The sequence below is a fragment of the Micromesistius poutassou genome, assembly GCF_964030765.1.
Source record: "Micromesistius poutassou genome assembly, contig: SCAFFOLD_6132, whole genome shotgun sequence".
NCBI classification, from domain to species: Eukaryota; Metazoa; Chordata; class Actinopteri; order Gadiformes; family Gadidae; genus Micromesistius; species Micromesistius poutassou.
This window is the reverse complement of record NW_028177803.1, coordinates 1,953-12,305: the sequence shown is the minus strand read 5'-3', so window position 1 is coordinate 12,305 and position 10,353 is coordinate 1,953. Positions and strand designations below refer to the sequence as shown.

General features: G+C 44.8%; 1 pseudogene across 1 annotated transcript; it reads right to left on the bottom strand.

Annotated features, from left to right (window-relative positions):
- Positions 1 to 4: 4 nt before the first annotated feature.
- Positions 5 to 330, bottom strand: LOC311375663 (potassium channel subfamily K member 12 pseudogene; annotated as a pseudogene). Its single transcript has one exon. The product of its transcript is annotated as a potassium channel subfamily K member 12 pseudogene (transcript).
- Positions 331 to 10,353: the final 10,023 nt, after the last annotated feature.

Here is a 10,353-nt window from a genome sequence, read left to right as displayed (position 1 = left end):
CCCACGGTCCCAACAAAATAAAAAGCCCCCGTAAAATCCCATCGCGGGCGCAGGGCATCGGCCCGGATGCCTGCGGCGATCGCAGCTTCGTAGTCCCGCAGAAGGGAGTTGAGGTCGTGCACGCTGATGTTGAACGCCTCGCTGAAGTTGAGGAGCGTCTTGTTCCAGCGGCCGTGAGCCCGCAGCTCCGAGGGCCGCTCCACGGCGGAGAACACGGCCGCGCCCGCACAGCAGGTACAGGACGATGAGCAGGGCGAGCAGCAGGAAGCGGCCGTTGTCCTCGTTCAGGTGCAGGGAGCGGCAGCCCTGCAGCCGCTGAGTCGGCATCATCCAAATTTCAGCACACTCGCGCGTCGGACAGCGACAGCCTCCACATCGAAGACGGCATTTAATCCATCTTTTGCTTTCTCCGCTCCACCGTTCCTGTTGGAAGTCACTCTGAAGTGACGGTGGGGAGGTTTATGAGAGTTGACTTTTCAATTCATCCGTGTATACCTCGCTTTGGTTTTGAGTTGGAAAGTGGATTCTCTTTTACGCGGAGCTTGATATCCACACTTGTGGATGTGGCTCCTTGGGTTGTCTCCGTGGGGTTCACCCGATGAAGTAACAAACAGAACGATGATATCCAACCCGTCCAGTACATGTTTTGCTCAGATGTACTGTATACTCTCACACAGTTATGACCATGCAGCTCGTTCCGCGCGGACTGCAGCTTAATCCAGTCGGACGCGGCGCTCTTCGTGATGAGAAGAAGAAGAAAAAAAAGCAGTGTGGATCCTTTGGGTCGCTGCACCAAAAAGCCTCGTCCCCTCCGCGTCTCCCCGGGTTAGTGGAGGGACCCGCGGGAGCCAAACGCAAGTTGTGGTGAAACAGGGTCCTGCTTCTCTCTTTGCGTGATTCCACTCCCGGTCTTTGTTTAGGTCATCTCCCCTCCTCGGTGTTTCCAGTGTCTGGGATGGAGAGCGATGCGGAGCTGCGGTGTTCCCGAGGGATGTTACGGTGGTCCGGGAACATGCGCTGGAACATGGTACACATGCCTGACTATCCCGGAGACCCATGCAGCGCACATCCACGTCCCGTTAACGCACGTTTAACGACATATGATTAGACTCTCTCTCTCTCTCTTTCTCTCTCTCTCTCTCTCTCTCTCTCTCTCTCTCTCTCTCTCTCTCTCGTTCTACGCGCGCGCGCGCGCACACACACACACACACACACACACACACACACACACACACACACACACACACACACACACACACACACACACACACATACACACACACACACACACACACACACACACACACACACACACACACACACACACACGTGATACAATCAGACACACACACACACACACACACACACACACACACACACACACACACACACACACACACACACACACACACACACACACACACATTAAAATATCAAATTCGCTAAAACATATGCTGTGGCCGCTGTCTAGTGTCGGATGCTTGGAGGTTATTTCAGAATGTGGAGCATTTGAAAAGGAATGAATGCTCGGGTCATACAATCAAGTGTTGCGTGTGACGTAGGCCTACATGACGCCTCGGGCAAAACGCATTCCGTCTAGTAGCCTAGTCCATTTTAAAGTTGTTAGACTTAGCCTACAAAGGGCAACGTTTACAGTGTTGAACAAGCTGGTTATGAGAATGAATCACTCATATAAATAAATAGAGACACATGAATCATCTATTATAAGAATTATATTAACACAGAAAAACCCCGGAAAAAAAGACTTAATTTGGCAACACATTGAGCCTATGACCTCTTCGTGTAAGCCGTCGATTTCATGGCGTCTTAAAGCCGTCGATTTCATGGCGTCTTAAAGACGCCATGAAATCGACGGCTTATACGAAGAGGTCGTATAGGCTTAATGTGTTCTCTTTGAGTAGCGCGCTTTAACTGAGCGCTTCTGCACGCGCCTATGCTGAAGTGGATCTCAAGACCGCGGATGACGCTGCCTGCTCCCCGAGCCCGGAGCTGTGATGATGGGCCGACGGAGTGTGTGCAAAAATAAACCATCTCACGTTCAGGGTATGTGGAATCGAGCCGCTGAGCCAATCAATGACGGAACGAAGTCAAGGATCGATGAGCACCGCAAGTGCACTAAAAACCAAGGTGAGCAATGAATAAAGGAATAAAAAAGACAAAAACGAAGAAATTAAGAAAAATAATGTGATGTGATGTGATGTTATAGTATGGTCGGTCCCCATACTGTTAAGCAATATAAACTAGGTTAATCTATACTGTCTGTCTATTGTTCTGTCTGTCCACCTCCCACTCTGTCTGTCTGTCTGACACATTTGTCTGTGTAACCGTCTGTTCATCCAGCCAAAGACACAAAGACGGTTAGGGTATAGGCCAACACGGTGCTCGACTTATTCGTCCAGGAGAAGGCGATTCATCCGTCGGACGGCGGCAGCAGCAGCATAATAGCTCGTTGTACCCATAACTCCCTCCTCGTGTAATTAGTTTACACCACAACTTGGAGAACAAAGAGAAGCTGAGAACATGTGTTCTCAGTGCGGATACTGTGACACCGCTAAGCATTCGAGAACAGCGTGGAAGCAGGGGAAACAGTGAGCAATAGAGCTTGTTAAGTTGAAGAGACATTATGACTGCTGTGTTGTAAGCTGATTCACTCGGCTTACAATTAGCAGTGGTGTAAAGGAGCGTTTACTGTATCATGGCAGTACAAACCATATAGTACACGCCACCATATAGTAAAGGAGCATTTACTGTATCATGGCAGTGCAAACCATATATTACACGCCACCATGTTATAATGTTATAATGATGTGTATGAGTACATTTCAAATAGTGCGCCCATAATTAATAATCGACTGAAAGACACATTGAGCAACACTGAACGTAGGGCACGATGATTGTCGTGTTTACAATAATAAAGTGGACCTTTTTATAATCATTTGAAAATGAACCAGGAAATAATCACAATGATTTGCAGTGGATTAAAAGCGTGCTCATTCTGTTTTTGCTGAAAAGCAATCTTGAGGTGAAATCGCATCCATTAATCAAGGCATGATGAACAGAATGCCGGTCCGACTGTTCCTCACAACCCAGGAATATAAACATCTGTGAGGACACTGTCGGGGACGTTCACCTTGTCAGGTTCACACACTGCTGCTGCGGCCGCTGCTGCTATTAGAGGAAGTGTTAAATGTTGAGGAGGTAGGGGATCCCAATTAAGTGTGTGTCTGTGTGTGTGTGTGCGTGTGCGTGTGCGTGTGCGTGTGTGTGTGTGTGTGTGTGTGTGTGAGAGAGAGAGACAGCGAGAAAGAGCGTGAAGGAAAGACAGAGTGGAGCAGATAAGGGAGAGAAAATAGGAAAAGGAAGAGCAGAGTGAGAAGAGGAGAGAGGAGAGGAGAGGGGGAGGATATGAGAAAAGAAAGGACGGAGGACAAAGGGGAAGAGAGAGGAAGGAGAAGAGTGGAGAGGAGTGGAGAGAGGGGAAAGGAGCAAGGAGAGGTTAGAGGGAAGGAGGGAGGAGAGAGGAAGGACAGGAGAGAGAAAAGAGGAAATAGGAGATTAGAGGGAGCAGAAGAGAGAGGAGAGAGCTGAGGGGAGAGGAGATGGGAGAGGACAGATGCAGAGAGAGAGGAAAGAGGGGAGAGGAGGAGAGGAGCCGACTTGGGGGCAGTGATGAGGTGAAGGGATCTCCTGAAAAGGGAGATGAGGAGAGATGGAGCTGTGGGGGGGGGGGGGCTCTCGGAGAGGTCAGGAGAGGAGTAACGGATCGAGAACCTCTACACCCTGTGGAGCAGGAAGCAGTTATTCTGTGCGGGAGCATATGGTAAAAAACATTAATGACTCTCTCAATCATCGTCACTGTGGCAAATGTGTGCAGGAAAACGGTGGGGGAGACATTCGGAGACAAGCTTTTGCTGTGTGTTTTTTGAGACTTTACTTTCTACAAGTTCAGCGATGTGGGGATGATGTCTGCCATGAGTGAGGATGAGGAGTGGATTCATCCAGAACTTTGACAGAAATGGTTAGCGGGAATGTTCACACGGATCTTCTGTCAGCCGATGTAGAGCGTACTGACTTATTGACTGACTGTCTTAGACTGTATAAAAGAGTCTCAGTAAAACATGACTGAAGTGCCATCTGTTTCTGAGGTGGAAATATATAAGGGTGAATGACTCAAATGACACTGTGGCGAAGGGTTGAACCTGTATGTTTATCTGCCTGTCAATATCGCTGTCGATATTATGGATCACACAGTTAAATCGTTGGCTCGGGATGGTGTGCAGTACGAAGATTGAGCATCTCTTCTTAACATAAATGTAAAAGTAAACAAGGCTGGATGGCATTGGTTTACGGATTAATTTAGTGAAGATTAACACAATGTCATCGATCAATAACTGTTCAAATTTCGGCATCACACTTAGTAACTAACTAAGACGGTGACTAGCTAGCCTTCAGTGCTGTATCCAACATTTGTAATCTGGGTTATTTGTGAGTGAATTTAGAAAGAGGAATATATTACAGAGATGATATGCACAGTTGTCGAGTCGATTCTCGACTTGTTCTTTAAGCATTGAGAACCCCCCGATTTAATGTGAAACTCTGCCCAGTCCCGCAGACTCCCATGGCTAAAACTGGGCTGAGCTGAAATGTTTGCAGCCTGTTGCTTGGTGATGTGTATATGACTCTGCTCAGTGAAGGCAGGTCTCGCCGAAACAGATGGGACAGGGCCGAGGGGAGTGCTGCTCATCAGCACATAAACACAGAGATGCAGCGGTGCGGTCACCATGGTTACAGTCTAACCACCGAGCGGAGGCACAGAGTTTTTGGCTTTGCATTGATCTAAATGGTATCTCATTGCAACGGATACCGTCTCTCCATATTTCCTCCCATGCGATGGTTGGAGTTTCAACCGAAAGTAATTCTGTGTTTATTATGTGTGGTCTATTGAGTCATTCAGGAGACACTTTTGCACAGAGTGAACTACAGTCACTATAGAGACAGATCGTAACTCAAGGACCTTTTAGACTATGGGATTAGGACCTCTTCCCTTACCTAGTTATAAAGAAGCTAAAACATGCCTACCTTTACGATCCTTTTCGTGAACGATGAACTATTTCCTCATCCTCCAAGCCTGGCCAGATGACATGTTTTATACACTCCCTGAAGCGACACCATTGAGAACCGTCCAGTCATATGGGCTGGCAGAGGTCCAAGTAAACTGCATTGAAAGGTCCTCGGTGGTCGTTTTGTCGCATTGGTTTCTCGGTGTCATTACGACCCTTCACATCCACTCACCTTTCTCAACAACTTACCTCTCCCAAGGGCGTCCAGAAGAATGTCATCTTAAAGTAAGGCGTCATCGCTTCCTCCCAAAAGGTACTGCAAGGAAGGAACAGGCTTAGGGGGTGTTTGTGCCAACGGATTTCTGCTGGGGTAATCCCTTTGCCAAACACCTCGTAATCAGAGGATGGTATTCACAGGCAGATCTAGTACACATGCTTCCACCTTTATGTAACACTAAGGAATAATACTAACAACTGTGATATACTGAGAGACAATGTGTTAAAACCGTTAAGGCGTCTCTTGCCATAATTGCCCTGACACCCTTAGAATAGAATAAATCTTTAATGTCAACCAAGGTGGAAATTTTTCTTTGGCTCACCAGACATTAGAGATAGATAAACATACAGACATATTATCTGAATATTAATATACCCGTATACCGGGGAAACAACAGAGATGAAACGGCCTTGTTGAAACAGCCTCCTTGAGAGGAGGTCGGGCCAGGGGGAACGTCAGTGATGATAATCAATGGGAGAGGAAGCACTGCGTGGCCTAAACATTGACATACAGCCGCCATGTGCGGGACTCTCCCTGAAGCAGCACATTTCATGCTCCATTGGTCCGCTCATAAACGCACACCGCTCTGGGCTGGGAAACATCTCCCTACGCCTGCGCTATGTCCCCCACCCCCATACTTAATTCATCCACAAACGTCAACTCTCAATTATACTTACAGTGACTTATGAGTTGGCCGGAAAATGTTGCCTGACGTTCGTTTCTGCCCCTCAACATCGAACGTGGAGTGTGGTTTTAGTTTGTAATCGTTTTTTTTTTAATGCAGAATAAGCATTGCAAGCCTAGATGCCTATTGATCTTCAGTGAGGTGATGTTTTTACACAACCGTGGTTTTTGGCCAGAAGAGTGTTGATGTGGGATGGAGAGAAGACAGAGTTCTGCTTTATCTGCATTTATCATGGTTCTGCATTTATCATGGTGACATCCATGTATGGGAGTTATCTTAATTTGTGATACACTGTCTCTGTCAGCTCTCTTTGACCATGACATTAACCCTTCATTCAGATCCAGGCCCGGGAAAGAGCTGGGTGAGTAGTAGAGATTAAACAACCTAGTGTTGGAAGCCATATCATCTCATGTTGCAATATTTATACTTACATACGTTAATATTTATATGATATTCATAATAAATGAACAGAAAATAACGAATAAATAAGAATTTCCTTTTTTATTATTTATAATATAATTGTTACAATCTGTAACATCATTTTAGACCGGAAGGTTGCTAGTTCAATCCCTGGCGCCTCTGAGCTGAGTGTCGAGGTGTCCCTGAGCAAGACACCTCACCCTCACTGCTCCTGACAGGCTGGCTGTCGCCCTGCGTGGTTGTCTCTGCCGTCAGTATGTGAATGTGTGAATGAACTGTTGTTTATCCAAAGATGCTTTGGATAAAAGCATCAGCAAAAATCCCCTTAATGTAAATGTAAATATAAAGTGTTGTGCAGCTGAGAAAACCCACACCCATATCTAATTATAAATATATATAGAAGTAAAAACTAGTTTTTAATGACAGGATTACAGTCAGTCAAAGGGGCTTTGTTCCAGCCACTGCCATACAGCCCTAACTGACCAAATGAAAAGTTGTAAGACTTTAATCCTTAACTAGAAATGCGTGAAACACTTGTTATTGACACAAAAAACACTTGCTATTGACACACAAAACTCCTATGCTAAACAGGAGGGGACTGGAGAAATCCCAAATAGCTAAATAAACCAACAGTATCCAGACCAGTTGCCTCTGAACGCCACGACCTCCAGGATGAATTCTGCATTGAGGGGGACTTTAAAGGAGTCTCACTCCTGGCTGCACTGCTTTAATCTGTAATCCCTGCCTCTCACCACTATTATCTCACAAGCAACACTCCCTCTCCCGAGCACCCTCTGCACCCCCCGGCTGTAGGGGGGTTATGCAGCATACTGTGGACTTGCAAAAGAGGGAGGAGAGAGAGGAACCTGGTCCCACTAAAGCTGTGCGTTTGAAAAGTGAGCCAACGTTTTTTGATGTGAAGTGTGCAAAACTCCTCAGGCTGGAAGATTTTCAGGGATTTCTTTCTACCCCTTGTTTCGCTGCACATATCCCCATGTCAAAGGTGATGAAGGTGATGATGATGATGATGGTGATGATGATGATGGTGGTGATGATGATGATGGCGGTGTCAAATGATGGAAGTGTTACAGAAAAAGAGGAGGAGAAGCAGAACAATAAGAAGAAGATGATGAGGATGAAACTGAGTATGAAACTGGGGATGATGAGGGAGAGGAGGGTGGTGACAGAATGAGGATGAAGATGAGAAAAAAGCTCATGATAATGACGATGTTGATGATGATAATGAAGATGATGGTGGTGATGATGATGATGGCAGTGTCGAATGAGGAGCATTACAGAAGAAATGGAGAAGAAGTAGAAGAAGATTCAGGAGAAGAAGATGAGGAGGAGGGTGATGGTGACGTGCATGATGCTCATGACGATCATGACGATGAATAAGAAGGAACCATTTCCACATGATATACTGTTCCTTTTCTTTGTGTCTGATGGCACATAAGACGCGTGTTTCTCTATGGCTTTGACCCAAGACTGGTAGTGTGTGGAACTCAGTCGCCTACACACACACACAAATTGGCTTTTTGAAGTGTTACACAGAGTAAATGGAAGGGAGCATTGTGGCATGCTAGACTGACATTATTGCAGTATCGCCATGGTAATGGCCCGACCTTAAGTACAAACGCGCCATAAGGGATGGGATCAGAACCTCTGGAGAGGAAAGAGGGAAAATGGATCAAAACAGATCAACACAGACCTAGAAAAAAGAAACAAATACCAAAGCCAGTACAAATTCTCCTGTTGCTCCAGTAGTGTGTGTATGAACCCGTAACATAAAGAGATTATTTTGTAGTCGTTGCTCACTAATATTAAAGACCCCTGGAAACAGCAGCAGCATTGCTTTGCTTCTCAACTTGATCGTGAAACCTTACTTTTTGTGTAACCTTCCTTCCCTCCCTCCTGACTTGAAGTTATTTGCATTGTATTGTATTGCATTTCATGGCATTTATACAATAAATTCATACAATTAAAATATCTATATATAAAATTAAAAACAAGTTTAAAAATCGAATAATAAAAAAGAAAACGTCAATGAAATAGAATAAAATAAATGAAATTAATGAAAATATTTACTCTAAATATTTAATTTTAATTATGATATTTAATTGTATTCGATTTAATTCAAATTAATTGAATTCCATTCAATGTATTGTCAGCATGTTTATTATTAGCAACACTTTATTATTAGCCTTAAGGGCAGGTGAGTTTTAATTGCATAATAATAAGCAAGTGATCCCTACCGTAGTCACAGTACGGAGTACCTTGAGGCACTGCAGCTTGTTTCAAACCAGGAAGTACACATCTACAAACACACAAACAGTGCAAAGCCTGAGGAGGGAACTACCTAAAAGGACGATACCAAGACAAACAGTAACCTTTGATCCATCAGGGTACTGCTGTGATGTAAGTGAACATAAACGTCTCAGGGATGTTCCTCTACTTGTTGAGGGTGCACATGTTTGTACATGTTTCCTCCATAGCCCACTATAAAATAAACACTCTAAGAGAGAGATAGAGAGTGTGCTTTAATACACACTTAGGCCTACTAAATGACATCACTGTTACGCTCTGTGAAAAGGCAGCCCTCCTTTTCACGTACCCACAACATTTAACTGATCAACACGCACACACGCATTCACACATATGGTAATGACACGCAATGCCGGCAACCGCGTCTTGTCATTAAAACATTAAGGATCACGTTCTACTACATTATTCTTCTACATTATACTTTGGTAACTCATCTACACATCCTAGCAATCGGTTAGGTACCAGCCGATCTGCTCCATAACCCATTCTCTGCCATTAATCCATACATTTTGCACGACATAAACAAACACTGACAGTCCTCACTCACTTCCTGGTCCCCTCAAGCATTTCCAATCCCAGGCAACCCAGGCACCTGGAATCACTTAATTGTCTGATTGGGATGCGGGGAGATGACAGTTGTAAGGGGGGGGAATTGTTAGGGCTATAAGGTAATTATTATGGGGTGTTATATATTTTTTATAGTAATGTACATAATCATAATTTGAGATATGCGTAGTAGAAGAGAAAAGTGTGTACAAATGTTTGACAATGTTGTTAAGATGAACATAGCATTGTACATGGACCCCTATGCACCCCTATGCAAATGGTATCTCCCAAGGGAGATAATTGAATGGCTTTATTTAAGCCCGGTGTTCATGCCTGCAGGGAACCCGGGGAGGATCGCTTGTTGTGAGGCGGTATATGTAGCACAATGTTTCCTGCAGACCTAGGACTAGCGAACAACCCTCGAGTTGATTTTGTTTTTGTTTCTGTAAGTATTTTTGTTTGGCTTGGCCACTTTTCTTTTTGAGTGAGAACTATAAATAAATTTGCCAAAATTTCATGCAAACCACAGTGCTGGCTGAATTCCTGTGACCTCCTCAATCAACCCAGTAGCCCATATCGTGAAGTGGGAGTGAGCCGAGGGGCTCATCGCCACACGCTCACAGACTCACAGAGCCACAGGATAAATGTCTGGTTTGGAGTTGTCTGGGAGGGTTGACTGTGATTGCAATGAAGGCAGAAGACAATGTAAAGTAACTGTACATTTTTAAAGAAGTTGAATCGACGAGAAAGGGAATGACAGCTATTCTAATCAAACCAGACCATTGGGTTGAATCACTGCGGATGAGAACCACATTCCACTGCAAAACATTCAGGAGCCCATCTGTAACGGTGTTAGACTTTCACTACTGCTGAAAGAAAAATCCTTCTAAAGCTACTATCAGTGTCATGAGACACAAACCTTTTGTATGATGTGGGAATTTAAACCCAATAGAGCAGGACGTGAAAACACAGGATATCAATTAGTCTTCCTGGCGATCACACCAACAACCCAGTCTGAT